The 18,775-nt window shown below is 35.0% G+C and overlaps 1 pseudogene; it reads left to right on the forward strand.

Annotated features, from left to right (window-relative positions):
- The first annotated feature begins 5,836 nt into the window (after nt 1–5,836).
- On the forward strand, nt 5,837–7,260 carry LOC129883479 (uncharacterized; annotated as a pseudogene).
- Nucleotides 7,261–18,775: the final 11,515 nt, after the last annotated feature.

Here is an 18,775-nt window from a genome sequence, read left to right on the forward strand (position 1 = left end):
TTAAATTTTATGATAAGTTAAAATAAGTCAAACAAATTGGAACGAGGAAAGTAATGAAGCAAATACCATTGTTATACAGGCATTTATCTATATTTAGGATGCTTATTTATCGTTACCACTAAAATCAATTTATATTGTCCTATTTTCGTCGTTTGGGTGTATAAGTGATGTAAAAGGATTCTTCTATAATCATGTAACTTTAAATACGTGTTTTCTCATATTAAATATGAAGTATGCATTCTGTATTTTATACTGCCACCAAACTCACTGGGAACCAGGTTTTTAGTTTGCTTAACAAGAAGTAAAGTGGGAAATGTAATTAATGTCGCGATTTTGGTGCACACCCAAAGTGTACGTGGTCACCAAATAATATAATAATTTCTTTGCAATTGAAGGTCAAATTCCACAAGACTTATGACTGACAATTATTCGATGTAATATAGTATATTTAAGAGAACAAGTGTTTTTCACAAAAGAGTTGTTATTTTGTTTGCTTCTAATTTACGACTTTATAAATATGAAAAATAATAGTGATCAATTTAATTGGTTTAAATTCATAGAGGAGATAAATTCTACGGTTATGACACTTTTTCATAATCACGTCATATCTACACCTTAGTTGTTATGCTAATTACTATCGAATTATTGATTCACGAGATTGACAGTATAATCATGCTCTTTCGAATCTTTAATCCTCTGTCACACTAACTTAATACATATATTGTTAAGTAATGATTTGTTAACTAACTCTAATGCATTTGAATCTCTCGTATGGGAACCAAAAATTTGGTATATTTCTATCCTATCCGCAAATCCATCCCGCAGAATACATCCTACTCCATTTAACCCCCTTCCTATGTCTAACTTTTCTCTTCTGAGTTCCATTATGAGAACCAATTGAACAAATTGCCAATAAATGTTAAATCTGTTGGGTTGTAGATGGTGATTTTAATGTCATTCTATCACCAAGAAAGACTTGGGGGTCTTCCAGTAACACATCAAGAAATATCAGATTTTGCCCATTGTGTCAATAACAGTGCTTTAGAGGAGCTGGAATATATTCACAGAAAGTAAATAAATATGGTGGAGTGTGAGGACAGAGCAGGATTGTATTTTTAAGAGATTAGACAGAGTATTTATAAATCAAGAGTTCCTATGTGTGCTACCATCTAGTGAGGTAAGACATTTAACTTTTTCGAATTTCTAGACCAAACATCACAAATTTATTAACACTTCAAGTAATTTTCCTCTTATACTTGATGGTCATATATATATTCTTGTCACACAATGTATATGTCATTCTCAAATATTTTAAGTCACGAGCAAAGTGTATGTTGAGAAAAAAATCTCAGATTCTCAACTTATTTTAATTACAGTGTGCTTTCAAACTTCTTACTTTGCATTTACTTCTTATATTTTATATTAAAATAATAAAATAACATATATCACACACACACATATATAAAACAGAAAAGACATAAAATCACCACTGAAGTTATCCTTCAAAAACACACCTTAACTTTGCTGGAGTCCTATTACCCCACAAAACTGTTTAATATCTTTGTAAATGGACCATTTTGACCCAATTTTTCATCAATCGGTGAATATGTTTAAGCGTGTGATGCTCACCTTCTTTGAATTAATTATTTTAATTTAAAGACACAGTTTTAACCCAACCCGAAATAATACTTTTCCATTTCTCACTTCTTCTTTTTTTTCTTTTTCATTCTAAAGAAACGATTGACGCTTTCAATTCACACTTCAATTTCCATGGTTGTTTGTCAATTTCTTGGGGTACTAGCTGGGTAAACACGGAATTGAAGGTTAACATGTTAGGACGTTCATATTTATGCAGTATTTGATAAAGATCATATTTTTCTTCATGTATTTGTGACCTTTTAGGGGAAAACACATGTTTAGGATTTATTTTAGTGTAAAAAATGTTAGAAACGACTTTGTAGGATTTTGTAGTGTTTTTTTGTGTTATAGACTTTTTGCTAGTTGGGTAACTATTAGGATTTGTAGTATTATGTTGTGTTATCGACTTAGTGCTACTTTTAAAAATTTGTAGATTTCACCCTTTCTAGTGTAGTATTGTAGAAATTATATGAATTGATTTTGAGTTGTGGACTTAATGTTACTGTTGGTGTAACTATTAGTGCTAGTGTTGGAGTGTAATGTTGAATATTGTAGTGTAAGTTTTTCCTGAATGTGTGGTTAAATTATTCCTGAATAGGTGATTAAATTGATTTCTACATGCTTTTTTCAAGAATCTTCATGTCTTTTATTATGATAATTTTAAGATGGTATCATGGGGCAAAATAGATTTTGGTCCCCCACTAGAATATATTGGGGGGAGTGTGACAGAATTCCTAGATGTAGATGTTGATAGAATGTCTTACTTTGAGTTGATGGACTACATAAATAAATGTTGATAGAATATCTTACTTTGAGTTGATGGACTACATAAAGGATCTAAGATATACAACAGAATGTGACTTTTTCAATAAGTGGGATGGGCTACTGGTTCTTATTAATTGTGATAAGGTTATATTTGACATTCTCACCATGATAAAAAATGGGGATGAAGTTGAGGTGTATGTTTGCCATGGGGTGAATGAACCTGATCAGGCTCCACTTGAATTGGAGTATGTCCCCAATGTGAGGGACAATGGGTTAGATGAGGAATCTTTGAATGAGGCTTGTAACCCTAATAATCAGCCTCATTCTTCTACTTTTCTTTCAAACCCTACTATTAAGACCTCATTTGGCCCTGAAACTTTCAACACTACTTTTGAAGTTCCTTCTTGTATTGTGCCTTCATCTCATGTACCTTCTCCTTCTGATGTGCCTCCTCCTTGTAGTGTACCTTCTCCTTCTACTATATCTTCTCCTTCTACTGTGCCTCCTCCTTCTACTGTACCTCTTCCTTTTACCGATCCAAGTGATGATGAACTAGAAGATGCTTCAGGATAAGAAGAAGATACTAACGAAGATAGTGAGGTTGACAGTTATTTCCATTAAGAGTATGTTGATACAAGGGAAAGTAAGAGGCATTTTAGAAGGTCACAAAGGAGAAGTAGAGGTACTACTTCATAACAGATTCATGTTAATGAAAAGGGTCTAGATATAGAATATGATAAGACAAATATTGGTATTAAGAAAAGCTTAGTTGGTAAGCTAGGAGGTGATGAACCTTACTATCTAAGCTATAAATTCCCTTGTTTTGAAATAGATGATTAAACAAATTGGGGAGATGGTGAAGAAGTTGATCAAGTAGTGCATAAACCTGTTAGAAGGAAGAAAATCCAAACAGAGTTGTGTTTGGTGAATTTTTTGAAAATATTGTTTGGAAATTGTACTAGTTTTTGCAAGTGTTGAGAAATTTAGGCTTGCACTGACAAAATATGTAGTCCAAGAAAAAATCCAAATTGAAAAATATGTGAATGAGCCTGGCTGAGTAAAGTGAGCTATTGCAAAGAGACTTTTCCTTAGTTGTTGTGTGCAAGTAAGGATAAAACTAGTGGAGATTTCATAGTTAAAAAATATAACCCTATCCATAGATGTTTGACATCAACTTTTAACTATCTTTGCAAATCAAAATTTCTGGCCACTAAATACAAAGAGAGAATAACTCAACAACCAATATTAGCATTGTGATGTTGTAGACGATTATTAGAAAGGAGTTGGATATCCATGTTTTAGGACAAAAGTGAGAAGAGCTAGGGCCAGAGTGGTCCAAGAGATCATGGGTGATCACATTGTGGAGTATGGTAAGATTTTTGATTATAAAGATGAGGTTATGAGGAGTAATCCAGGTAGAGGTGTGCAAAAACTGAACCTACTGATAAATTGAACCGAAAAAAGTGTTATTGGTTTATTGCTATTGGGTTATTGGGTTAACAATTATGTAATGATTTTATAAAAAGAAATTATTGGGTTATCGGTTCGGTATTGATTTTTCAATATTAGGTTGTTGGGTAAATCGATAACCCATTAAGACTATAATAATTTACTATTTTAATATTTACTCATACATAAATATCAAACAAAAAATATTAATATATATAAATATATAATCACTATATCATACTATCAGTGCCCTAAACAATTCACACTTGACACTTCACACTACTTCACACTTCACACTGTATTTACCCTTTAGACTTGTTGCTTTAGGTTTACAACGTTATAACTCAAAACCTAAATAACTAAGAACGGCGGCGACTAAGGTTAGGTGACGACAAGGCTTAGGTGATGACTAAGGTCGTGAATAGTGAGCTTACTTTCTCTCCTTTTTTACTTCTCTTCTTCTTAGTTTTCTAATTTCTCCTCTTTTCCGTACCCACTTTCACAAAAAATTTGACTTCGCTTGTAAAATATTAGGAGATTATTTCATCCTAATTGGTGTTAAATCTTATGATCATTTGAATATTTTCCTTAAGAAACTCTTTTTTTCCAGTAATGTTCAAGATTTTCAAAAATTATTAGAAAAGTCGTATATTTATTTTAAAAGCATTTTCTTATTGGTTAAATCTAAAAACCAAACCGTTAAAGACAAAAAATTTATAACAAATATCTTATTGATTTGATTATCGGTTTAGCGTATTTAAAAATCAAAAACTGATAAACTGAGCCGATAATACTTAAAATCGAACCGAACCAAACCGACATATATACACCCCTAAATCTAGGTAGAACTTGTGTTGTGAGTATTGCAGAAAAAAATGAAACTCGTCAGAAAATATTTCAAGAATTTTATGTTTGCTTTCATGCTTTAAAGAAAGCATTCTTTGGAGGTGCTAGGAGGTTGATTGGTTTGGATGGGTGTTTCCTCAAAGGTGTGTGCAAAGGCCAGTTGTTAGTGACAGTTTGCATAGATGAAAACAACCAAATGTTGCCTATAGCTTGGGTAGTTGTTGAGGTTGAAAATAAGGATACCAGGACATGGTTTCTTGATCTAGTAAGGAATGATCTTGATCTTGGAGAAAGGCATCAACTTACCATCATTACTGATATGCAAAAAGCATTACCATATTTACTATTTTATTATCTTTTTTATTTTTTTTAGTTTTGCATTTTAGTTATTATTTGCCTCTTATGTTGGTTTGTAAGGAACTAAAAATTGCTATTCAAAAGGTGTTGCCAATGATTAAACACTAAAAATATGCAAGACATGTTCTTGTAAAATTGGTGTAAAAACTGAAAAGGAGTAGAAAGAAGAAGAGTATTTTGGAGGATTGGTAAATCCATAGTTGAAGCTGAGTTGAAGGACAATATACATGAAATGAAGAAGTTGAAAAATGTATGTTTGGATGATCTTTTATGATACAACTTAGATACATGGTGCAAGAGATATTTTTAAGACCATAACAAATGTGATGTTGTGGACAACAATATAACAGAAAATTTTAATGCATGGATACTGCTTGCAAGGTATAAAACAATCATTACAATTCTTTGGGAGATTAGAGTGAAGATGATGAAAAGAATTGGTGATTTGAAACATTTCTCAAACACTTGGATAATTGTTATATCTCCTATATCTATGAAGATTTTGCAAAAAAATATTGACAAGTCCATGCAGTGCAACTTGTCTTGGAATGAAGAAAGAGATTTTGAGATTAATCATTTTGGTTTTACATATATTATAGACATTGTTAGTAGGAGTTGTAGTTGCAGATCTTGGCAACTTAGAAGCATTCCTTGTACTCATAGTGTTGCTGCCCTTCATTACAAGGAGTTGGAACCAATCAATTATGTAGATAGTTGATATGGCGAGGAGACCTACCTCAGCACATATGCCCATTTTATTCAACCAATGAATAACATAAAAATGTGGCCAACATCAACTAATCCAAGTGTAAAGCCACCAAAGATCAAGAAGTTTCCTGGAATATCAATGAGGCAAATGAAAGTAGAAAAACTTAAAAGCTTAGCAAATGTGGTGCTTTTATGAATTATACCAAATGTGATACACATGGACAAAATAAAAGAGGATGTCCTACAAGAGACCAAGCTGGTCCAAGTCAATTAGCTGAAACATCTTCTCAAGCATAGGTACTTTTATTTGAGTGGTTCAAATGTAAGATATATGTACATATATCTCATTAATATATGAGTATACAGGCTACTGGAAGAAAAAGAGGAAGAGCAAGAGGAAGAGGCAGAGGTCCAAGTCAACCAACTGAAATATCTTCTCAAGCACAACTATTTTTTATTTGTATTTATTTGTTACTTTCAAATGTAAGATATATGAACATGTAATAATATATATATATATATATATATATATATATATATATATATATATAGAGAGAGAGAGAGAGAGAGAGAGGGGCTACTAGTAAAGCAAGAGGCAGAGTAAGAGACAATGGTTCAATCCAGCCACTTGGAGCTTCTTCACAGGTAGTGTATTGATTTGTAAAGGAAATAGTTATACTTATATGCACTAATATGTGTAAAATCAGGCCACCAAAAATAATAAAAATGGTATAGGAAGATGTAGAGGAAGAGGTAGTGTTTCAAGTCTTTCAAGTGTTACAACTCAATCATATGGAACTGCTACACACACAAAGGTAATCTATATAATTATTTTACCAACTATATATACATACATATATATATATATATATATATATATAAACCTAATATTTGAATTTCAATAAACAACATGTAAGTGGTCGAGGTAGAGTAAGAGGAATAGGTCAAGAAAGAAATGTGAATGAAGGCATAGGTAGAGGAAAAGAAATGCCTCAACATAGTCAAAATAATTCTGAAGCAACAGGCAGTGGAGGAGGCCGAGAAAGTGGGAAGAGACCAGTAGAACATGAGAACACCAGTGGAGGATAAACAAGACCTTTTAAAAGGCCAAGGATTGTAAGGGTTTGAATATACCAAGCTGAAGATGACTTTACAAATCTTAATGTAAGTAGTGACTTTATATATGCATAATTTAGATTTATACACAGCCTAAATATCATCTGATTTAAATATTTCTTATTTGACTATACAACTTGGTCTTGCCAAGTAAAGGAGTGATCAATACTGGTACAATAGTGACAAAGAGGGCTAATGTTGTTACTAGTGATATTGACTATACACCAAGACGTGGATTCAAATGGAAGGGGAAGAAAACTATTACCAATAAATCTTGAAAGAATGAGGGATAAAAAAGTTATTTAAACCCCGTCTGCATTAGATACTAGTAATCAAAGACAAATCATTTCTAGTAGGAAGACCCATGTGCCACAGAAGTAGAGCATTCTGATGTTTTGTTGTTGATATTGACAAACAGATTTTAATTGTGTATATTTTGGTAATGTTTATTGTTGGAATCTGTTTTTGTTAGGTACCAATCAAACAATATTTTGTTAGGTACCTTTAGGTATCAAACTTCATTTTTGTGAGGTACCAAATAAACAAGATCAATTTATTGGTTGTAGTTCAAATTGAAACATTGATTATGTTGGAATGAAGTCGCCATTTTGTCCAATTAGTATAATAGTTTTGTTGCTCTTAGTTCTATGAACATCTTTCTAAATTTTCTCAAATGGATATCCCAATAAGATAGACAGAAAACATAGAAGGATTGACCTATTTGGAAGTGATACAAATGCTATTTTATAAAGCCTTACACAACCAAATACACTTACAACTTGTTAAATTCATAACTATTCTGACAACATAAAGAAAAAAAAAGAACCAAACCAATGATGTAGAGTAGAACTATGGTAATTTTGATTGCACACAACTACATATTCCATCCTTCACATTCTTGGTAAGGCTTAAAAATAGAAAAAAACACCACGACAATGAAGACGATTAGCATCCAATTACAACATATGATCTTTTTATTCTTCTCCTTCATAAACCATTTGTTAGTTTCAACACGACTTTCATAAAAGGGTAATGATTCTTCTAACTCATTAATTATATTCGCTAATTTAGGCCTAGGGAGAGTTCCTGTGTATTTTTCAGAAGCTCCGAGGATGTTTTGATCTTTTTAAGGCTTAAAGTTAGTTTGGTTGTGACTGATTGGATTCCGGTTCAAGGAGACCTCAAATTTGAATTCTGATGGTTCGATTGAGTTTGGAACATCAAATTTAGTATGACATCATATATAGTTTTTGTGTACAAGATTTCAAACAAATCCCAAGGATCAATTCAGAAACTTCGTGGAATTTTTCGATTTGCTGAGTTCTGGTGTGATCACGATCATGAAGGGCCTGTCACTTTCACAACAACCTCTTTATCAGAGGCCTCTCACGTTCTTGAAGGGAGAGATTTTTATTGGAGTTCTCTTAAGCGTACAGTGGGTCGTGATTGCGAAGCCTGCGAAAATAACACGTGATTCGCGAAAGCGAGACCTGAGCGGTTTATGGCTGGGGTTTTAGCCTTATTCTCTATTTTCAGACTTTGAAAACTTGTTTGGATGAAATTTAAGTGATCTTTTGATTCTATTTGATTGGTTAAGTGTTCTTAGCCTAAAATCTACATTATCGATCCATTATATCATGATTTGTACCTTGAATTAAGGGTTTTGGATCCCAAATTTTAGAGAATTTTCTTCATGAACTTTAAATTTCGTAAAATTGGGATTGTGGAATATTTTGAACTCTATTTTTGAAATTCTTTAATGGATTCCTAATGCCTTTAGGATCATTTTCATCTAAAAATTCTCGGATTTAAACCCCATTTTTAGAATCAGATATTTGAGCTATTTTGACTTCTTTTGCCCGAATTTCATGATTTTTGGTGTCGTTAGTTTTGTATCTTGATTGTGAATCATAATTTGACTAGATTGTGGTGAGTTGGAGGCTATTCGTAAGGGAGAAACTCAAATACTTAATCTATCGGTTATTGATTAAGGCAAGTAAAGTTCTAAAACCTCGTAAATCTTTTAGATTACTTGAACTTGATTTCATATATGTGTTAGGGTAAAATGGAAATAAAATTTGGGATGATAATTATGTGAATTGTGCCTAATAAAAGATCAGGGTAGTAAAAAAGACTGTGTGCTATGATTTGATCGAAAATATGAACTCCTTGACTTGAACTTGACATGAATTTGATAATATGCTATGATAGCCTAAATGTGATTATGAAATTGATGAATTTGTTATTTGTTTATTGTTGATCATGGGAATTGACTGGACATACTTTCTCAGCGATTGATCTTAAATATGATAAAGGGATAATGATATGTATACTTGAAGAGTCATAATGATATAAATGATGTACTTGTTGATGTTGATATATTATTGATAGTGTGAAATAAATTACATTGATATAAATTGCGTTGTGACTGTGGACACTATCATTCTCTCATTATTTATGTTAATATGCTTATTTTTGTTGGTTCTATAACACTGTGATGAGACTCGATTGATACTTATGCCGATGGAAAATAGTTTTGGTGGATTGATACTTATGCCGATGGGAAATAGTTCTGGTGGATACATATAGAGAAGAAATAGGGATCGTGCCACACGTTTATGGAAGAGTTATATATGAGAGAGATGGGATCAACCCACACATCTGTAGAGTATACATGGTACTTTTGCGTCCTCTATGGTTTCTGTTCTGTTATACAACAGATATGTATCATTAGGACATACATGCATCATTCTATGTGGGATCGCTTTGCATTGCATCTTATCTGTCATCGTGAAGTTGTGTATATGCTCCTTGTGCTATGTAATTTAATCTATTTGGAGCTGATATGACTTATTCGGTGATACTATTAAGCTATTATTGACCTATGTGCTGTATGAACTGTGTAGAGTAGATTGGGCTAATTTCTATATATGTTATAGTTGAGGAGGTTAGCTTGGAAGAAAAGGAGTTCCAATATCTGTTAGATTTACTTGGATTTCTTAGTTGGTGTAAGACCTCGAAAGTCGGAAAGTTGGAATGAAGAAAGAATCTCAAGAAAATGGGATAACCTCAGGTCTACTACTCCATCTATGGATTGTAGCAATCTTTATGACTCATAAAGATGAGTTGTAGAGGGATCTATTAAGCCTGTCTAAGACCAAACTCAGTAGAGGTCTCTATGACTCAACAGGACAAGTCGTAGTCTTATTGACGAGTCATAAGGTTGGCTCAGAATAAAACTTCAAAGGCTTAAAATTTGTAAATTTTCAGGCCTGCAGAACGATAAGGGTCTACGACCCATAATCTTGAAGATAAATCGTAATAGAGGGTCGTAGTGAAACTTCAGAGACTCACAACTCCAGTAATTTTTAGACCCTGCAGGATGACTCTAGTTAATGAGTCATAGAAGTACGTAAGAATCATAGAACCCAACTAATAGGGTCAAATTTTGGAATTTAATAAAAGGTATAAAGGTCTTTTTCCAAGTTCAGTTCAATGTATCTAAAAACTTTTACGGCCAAGTTCAAAGCCTATAAGTACCCAAACCCTTCAAATTCCCCTCATATTCTAAGTCATTCTAAAATTTCCCTAAGGCAAGACTAAGAAATTCTCTCAAGGTTCTTCACCAAATCCCAAGCTAGGGTTTCAAGAGCAACAAGTTCCTTCTTCAATTTATGAGCTAAATTCATTAGGTATGTGGGGATTTATCCATGGTTTCCTTTCACCCATGGAGTCCCAAGGTTTCTCTCAAACATCTCTTTAAATTTCAATAGTTTTGTAACCCTAGTTTTGATGAATTGCATTGGGTTGTTTCAATTACGTTTTAAATTGTTATCAATGATCATTATAAGTATGATTCTACATTAATTGCATGATTTTAAGTTGAATTATGAATTCCCCTACATAAAGCTATTTTCAATGATGATCTACATGTATTATGATTATGAAGTTCAATGATTTTCAAAGAAAGTTTTATAAATGAAGTTGAGACTCATGATTAAATGATGATGGTTATAATGATGATCCAAGAAATTTATTATGGTGTGATAAGGAAAATTCTCACATAAGTTATAATTTAAGATGGTGTTAAAGACAATTCTCACCAAAACTATGGATTCCCATGAATCACTAAAGTTAATGAGCTACTCTAATGATTATTTTCATGATCAAGTTAATGTTGATGCTTCTATTTTATAATGAATTTCGTTGGAATATTGACTAAGCATTGAGAGGACTTATAGGTGAGTTTCGGTCCGATAACATAATTAGTTATCCAAAGGGAATCCTAGTAGCAACCTAAAGTCCCAAACTACATTGCCGCCGCAGGTCACCTTATGACTTAGCTAGTGGATCTACATATAGCTCACAAAGTTAATGTTGTTCTCATGGATTCTGCCTTGGCAAGTAGCCTCTCTCTTCTTGATGTGAGAGTTATATTAGATTCCATGTTATAGCTCGCATATTCTTAGATATCAGTTATAGATCTTGTCCCATACAAGTTATATGAAAGGATGTAAGTTTTACTATGAATATTCTATGATGCATTGATAAAAAGTTTTCATGTATTTTCAAATGCTTTTAAGCTTTATTCATGTTTATTTATGACCGGTCTTGTACCCTATGTCATATTTCTCATGTCCTATTGCTTGATCATGCATGTTTCATATACTTAGTACCTTCTATGTACTAACATATATTATGCCTAGATTATCTCATAATGTAGGAATGGATGATACTCATGCTCCTCGCATTCGTGGCTAGATTGACTTAACATTCTTGAGTTGTCATTGGTGAGTCCTAATTGATCGAGGATGGGACATTCTTTCATATGTTACTTTGACTTTTTTTATGATTCGGGTGAGCTACGAGCTTATCCTAAGCCCCTCTTAAGTTTAGTATAGAGGCATGTTTAGATGTTGAGTAATTGATATAGTCTATTTTGGACTTTGGGATTGAGTTACTTTCCTTTGTATTCTATGTTTATTTGATTCTTCCACTTATTTTATTATATTCATTTACCTTATGTATGTGATGTCTACTAAGATGGCTTAGTTGGGATCCTTCGAGCTCCTAATCACCATGTCACATCTAGGTCTTAAGCTCAGGTCGTGATAGTTGGCTTGCTGAGTATCATATTGTTTGGTACTCACCCCCTGCTATCTACACTTATGTAGGTTCCAAGCCCGAATAGTGATTTAGTCTTTCTTTCCCTTCATCCGAGGCTTTAGAAGAGACTTGAGAGGTAGTCGTTCGATGTCGGTGATCTTCCTTGTCCCTTTTGTTTATGCTTTGTTCTACTTGAGAAAAAAAGATATTGAGACTTGTATTTATTTCTATTTTTTATATTAGAGGCTCGTACATGTGATAATCAGTCCTTTGGGGTTATTGTAGTTGACTAAGACTTTCACTTTCATATATTTATCTACATATTTAAATTGTTTCCACATTATTTTGCAAATGTTAGGTCGTATATTAACTTGGCTGGTGGGAAAAGATAAGTGCCACCATACTCGGACTCAGGTCATAACAAATTGGCATCAGAGCCTCAGGCTCATAGGTATCATGTGTACAAGCCTAGTCTAAGTGTAGTCTTGAGGATCGTATAGAGACATATGTACTTTTCTTTGAGAGGATATGAAGATTTGTAGGAAAACTTCGTTTATTCATTCTTTCTTATCATGCGTGGTTGCTATCACAAGTTTTGAGTGTGGCTTGTTATTTTGGCAGATGCCAAGGACTAAAGCTTCAACTATAGGTAGAGGGGAGGCAGTCTCTGAGGAAGTTGTTAAGATCCCGGCTAGGGTTAGAGGTAGAGGCCAAGCTCGATGAGCGGCACTAGTTAGAGGTCATGCTAGAGAGGCTTCTAGAGCCATATGTTAAGGTTGGTAAGGACCAGGTTCCTCTAGGATTTGTGGCACTATTATTTTAGGAGAATTTATTGAGGATGCTAGGTGTGTTAGAGAGTTTTATTTAGGGTGTTGCAAGCACACCACAGGACTCATAGACTAGAGTTGGGGCATAGACCCCAGAACAACATCAAGTCCCAGTTGTTCTGGATCAGGTGGGTCAGCAACCATTGGTTCCCATACCAACTATCTCTACGCAGGTTGCTCTAGATATGGTGATGACAGTAGTTGATCAATAGTGTTATGAGATGTTTTAGAAGATAAAACCAACCTAGATTCAGGGTGGTAGGAGCGAGGATGCTAATGAGTTCTTAACGCTATGCCATGGGATGATAGAGCCTCTAGTTTTTATGTTGTGGTTCCGCGAGGTAGAGGTATGGTTCAGGATGGTGGTGGTAGGAGAGCTCAGTGCTATGCTTTTCTTGGAAGAACCAAGACTGAGGCTTCTTATGCAGTTATTATAGGTATTATCCAGGTTGCTATAGACCTGCATTTGTGTTATTTGATCCTGGATCTACATTCTCCTATATGTCTATCTATTTTGCATCTTTTTTTGATTTGACTTGTGATCTCATGCCCATGCCTATTCATGTTTATATACCCATGGGTGAGCCCCTAGTGGTGGATCGAGTGTATCCATCATTTCTTGTGTCTTTAGTCGAGTAAAATACTTGGGTGAACATGATTATTCTAGGGATGGTAGACTTTGATGTGATATTAGGTATGGATTGGCTTTCTCCTTATTGTGCTATTCTTGATTTTTATGCTAAAATTATTACCTTAGCCATACCTGGTATCCCGAGGATCGAGTGGAAGGGTACTAGTGATTCTTATCCTAGTAAGGTCATCTCCTACATGAATTCCCATAGGTTGATTAATAGGGGGAGTATGTCTTATTTGGCCTTTATTCGGGATACTAATGCTGAGTCACCTCCTATGGAGTCTATTTCTATGTTTAAGGAGTTTGTCGATGTGTTTCTTATTGATCTTCCTAGAGTCCATTTGGATAAGGACATTGACTTTTCAATTGACTTGGAGCTAGGAACTAAGCCCATTTCTATTCTTTCATATCACATGGATCCAACTGAGCTAAAAGAGTTGAAGGACCAATTGCAGAACTTGTTGAGTAACGGGTTTATTCGTCCTCACCTTGGGCACCAATTCTATTCGTGAAGAAGAATGATGGGTCTATGAGGATGTGCATTGAATATAGACAGTTGATTAAGGTGACTATCAAGAACAAGTACCCTCATTCCCGTGTTGATGATTTGTTTGTCCAGCTTTAAGGAGCGGCTTTGTTCTCTAAGATTGACTTGAGATCTGGGTAGCATCAGTTGAGGATTAGGCCATCAGGTATTCCCAAGATAGCTTTTAGGACCTGTTATGGCCAATATGAGTTTCTGGTTATGTCTTTTGGGTTGACTAATGCTGAAACAACATTCATAGAGTTGATGAATGGTGTGTTTCATATGTATCTAGACTCTTTTCTGATTGTTTTCATTGATGATATCTTGGTGTATTCCAAGACAGAGGAAGATCATGCTTGTCATTTGAGGTCTCTGCTTCAGAAATTAAGAGAGCAGAAGTTATATCAAAATTTCTCCAAATATGGGTTTTGGCTTGATTCTATGGCATTTGTAAGACACGTGGTGTCCAAAGAGGGTATTAGGATGGATCCAGCTAAGATTAAGGCAATTCGAGGCTGGACTAGGCCTACTTCCCTTGTGGAGATTTAGAGTTTTGTGGGCTTGGCTGGTTATTACAGATTCTTCATGTGGGGATTTTCTACTATTGCAGTTCCATTGACTAGACTGACTCAGAAAGTAGTTGACTTCCATTAGTCTGAAGAGTATGAGGTAAGCTTCTGAAAGCTCAAGCTTTATTAAGTACAACTCCTGTTTTGACCTTACCTGAGGAGGTTGTGGACTTCACCATTTATTGTGATGCTTCTAGAGTTGGTTTAGGTGGACTGTTGATGCAAAAAGGGAAGATAGTTGCCTATATTTCTAAATAGTTGAAGGCATATGAGAAAAACTACCCTAATCACAATTTGGAGTTAGCAGAGATGGTGTTTGTGTCAAAGATATGGCGATATTAATTGTATGGTATGCATTTTGAGGTATTCATTGATCACAAGAGTCTTCAATACATCTTCAGTCAGAAGGATCTAAAATTTAGATAGTATAGATGACTTGAGCTACTAAAGGACTATGTCATGACTATCTTGTATCATTTGGGGAAGGCCAATATGGTGGCCGATGATTTGAGTAGGAAGGTTCTTAGTATTGGGAGTCTTGCCATGATTAGTGTTTACTGGAGGTCTTTTGCTAGGGATGTTCAGAGACTAGCCTACAACTTCATCCGATTGTGAGTTTATGAGGATTGTGGAGGTTTTGTTTTTTTCATTGAGGCTCGCTCTTTATTAGTTGAGAAGATTAGGGAATGACAATTTGATAATGAGAAATGATGTCTTATCCGAGACAAGCTTTTGAGAGGATAATCCAAGGAGTCTAGACTTGATTCTGATGGTGTTTTGAGGATTGAGGGCAGGATTTGTGTGCCAAAGGTGGGTGAATTGATTAGATTGATTCTAGAGGAGGTTCAGTGTTCTCGATATTTTATACATCCGAGTGCGGCAAAGATGTATCATGACCTTAGAAAACATTATTGGTGGTGTGGGATTAAGAGGGACATGGCATAGTTTGTGTCCAAGTATTTCATCTGTCAGCAAGTCAAGTGTGAGCACCAGCGGCCTAGAGGTGTGACTCAAAGGATGCCCATTCCTACATGGAAGTGGGAGCGGATCACCATGGACTTTGTTGTGGGTTTTCCTACCATCATGGGTGGTTATTATTCCATTTGAGTATTTGTTGATAGGCTAACCAAGTCTGCCCACTTCATTTCAGTTCAGATGAAGTATACGGTAGAGAAGCTAGCCCAGTTGTACATCAGTTAGATTGTTCGGCTTTATGGGGTGCCTATATCTATTGTTTCTAACTAGGGTTCATTGTTTACTTCACACTTCTAGAGGGAATTACAGCATGGTTTGGGTACTAGGCTTGATATGAGTACAACATTTCACCCATAGACTGATGGACATTCCGAGTGGACGATTCAGGTGTTGGAGCATATGCTTTGAGCCCAGGTTATTAATTTTGGTGCAAGGTGGGATCAATATTTTCCCTTAGCATAGTTTGCCTACAACAACAGTTATCACTCTAGTATTTAGATGGCCCCATTTGAGGTGTTATATAGTAGGTGGTGCCGATCTCCTATTGGGTGGTTCGATTCAGCTAAGATATACTCTTTAGACACAGACTTGCTTAGAGATGCCATGGAGCAGGTTTGTATGATTCAGGGTAGGCTCTTGATAACCCAGAGTAGGAAAAAGAGCTATGAAGATAGGAGAGTTTGACCATTAGAGTTCATGTAGAGTGATCATATTTGGCTCTGAGTGTCTCCCATGAAGGGCGTGATGCAGTTCTGGAAGAAGGGAAAGCTTAGCCCTTAGTTCATTGGACAATTTATGATTTTTGGAGAGTAGGAGATGTGTCTTATAGATTGGACTTTCCACCTAGCTTATCAGCGATACATCCTGTTTTCCATATTTTCATGCTCCAAAAGTATGTTCTGGACGAGTTCCATGTGATCTCCCTTGATTCGTCAGAGTTGGGTCCAAATTTGACATTTGAGAAGGAGGCTATAGTCATTTTAGATAGGCAGGTCCATAAACTTAGGGCCAAGGAGATTGCTTCCGTAAAGGTATAGTGGAGACACCATTCAGCCGGAGTGGTAACTTGGGAGTTGGAGGATGTCATGTTTGCTTGATATCCCCAACTTTTCGAGGTTCTAGGTACTTTCTTTTATTTTATGTTTGAGGTCAAACATAACTTTAGTGGTGGATGATGTAATGACTTTGAAGGTCATTTTTGATAATTTTTATAAAATAGCCATTTTACCCCTCTCAAAAGTTACCCCGAGTCATGTTTGATCAATATTAAAGTTGGTTTTGTCACAACCCGAATCCGGGTATGATGACACTTGTCCTTTCCCACCGGGAAAGTCAGCCTAAAATCCAATAAAAACATAAATAATGCTGAAGTAAGGAGATAAAAGATATAAACATAAGCTGACGGCTTTCAAATCTAAAGTAATCCCCAAAACCTGGTTGTCATATGTAAAAGCCTCTAGTAAAACATAACTAAAAAATAAATACAAGTCTTGATGCATTGGCTTCTCTAATAGAACATAGCATAAGTAAAAAGGAAAAGGGAGATCACTGGACTACAACATCTACCTCTCAATTCACCTCAAAGTCTCGGAGAATAGAATACGACTCACACACAGTCCGGGCTCTAAACCTACATAGGTGAAGAAGCAAGAAGTGAGTACCAAACAACATGGTACTCAGCAAGTCAATAACAAAACCAGGCAAATTAATAGACACTAAAACTCCTTACATCCCAACCAAACCTTCTCAACTACAAACCTCGCAGAAATCAGCCAAATCTAGTCTACATAGTTCATATCTATATCAAGTATTTCATCAACAGCTCATTAGGATCACCAAATAAGTCACATCAGTATCAAATATATCAATTATAGAGACAAAACGGGGCATATACACACTTTACGATGACATATAGATGTAATACAATGCAATATAATGTGATGTCACGTAAAATGATGCATGTCTGACCTAATGATATACATCCGTTGTATAATAGATTTGAACCCATAGGGGCCGCACAAAGACTATGTATCCTCCACGGGCGTATGGTACGATCCCATCTCTCTCATAGATAATTCTACTATGGACATGTGGCTTGATACCTGTTCCCTCTCAATATGAATCCACCAGAACCATTTCCCACCAGCATAAGTATCAATAAAGTCTCATCACAGTATTCCAGAACCAATGCAAATAAGCATGTTCACATAAATAATGAGAGAATGATAGTTTCCAAAGTCACAACGCAATTCACGTCACACTATCAATAATATATCAACATCAACAAGTACATTATTTACATAATTATGAGTCAGCAAGTCTACAATTCATTAGTCTTTTATAACATTTAAGATCACTCGGTAACAAAATATGTCCAAGTCAATTACCATAATCTACAATGAGAAATTGACAAATTCATCAATTTCATAACCACACTTAGGCTATCATAATATTTCATCAAGTTCATGTCAAGTTCAAATCAAGGAGTTCACATTTCCGATAAATATCAATGCACACATAGTCCTTTTATTACTCTGATCTTTCATAAGGCACAATTCACATGTTTATCATCCCAATACTTATTCCCATTTTACCCCAACACATATACGAATTCAAGTTCAAGTAGTCTACAAGATTTAAGGGATTTTAGAAGTTCACTTGTCATAATTGATACTCGATAAATCATTAAATTGAGCCTTCGAAACTATCGACACCTAAATCACAAAATTCAGGAAAAAGGGTCACATGACTCAAAAATTTGATTTCAAAAATGGGGTTTAAATCTGGAGTTTTTTGGATGAAAATGTTCCTCAAAGTATTTGGAACTCATTAGCAAAAATCATTTTAAAAATAGAGTTGTATCCAACTCATAATCATCATTTTTCATTTGAAAACCCAAGTTCTTGAAATCCCAAATTTGCCAATCAAATCTCAAATTTTTGATATTAAAATCACATTTGATGCTATAGAAGTGAGTTTTAGGGTCAGAAACACTTACCTAAATGATTCCCAGCAAGAACCCCTTCAAATATCGCCTCAAGGATATTTCCCAAACTCAAAAATGGAGGAAATGGGGATAAGCCCCGAGCAAAGTCCTCTTTGATCTTGCTAAAGCTACTTAGGGGTCGCTTTCACAAGGCTCGTAAAAACCCGGCCTTCGCTTTCGCGACAAGGTGTTCTCTTAAGAGAAGATCTCTTTCGTGACACACCCTCACGATCGCGAGGCTTGCAGCCAAGTCACACCAAATCTTTCATAAGG

Source organism: Solanum dulcamara, chromosome 3, assembly GCF_947179165.1.
Source record: "Solanum dulcamara chromosome 3, daSolDulc1.2, whole genome shotgun sequence".
Taxonomy (NCBI): domain Eukaryota; kingdom Viridiplantae; phylum Streptophyta; class Magnoliopsida; order Solanales; family Solanaceae; genus Solanum; species Solanum dulcamara.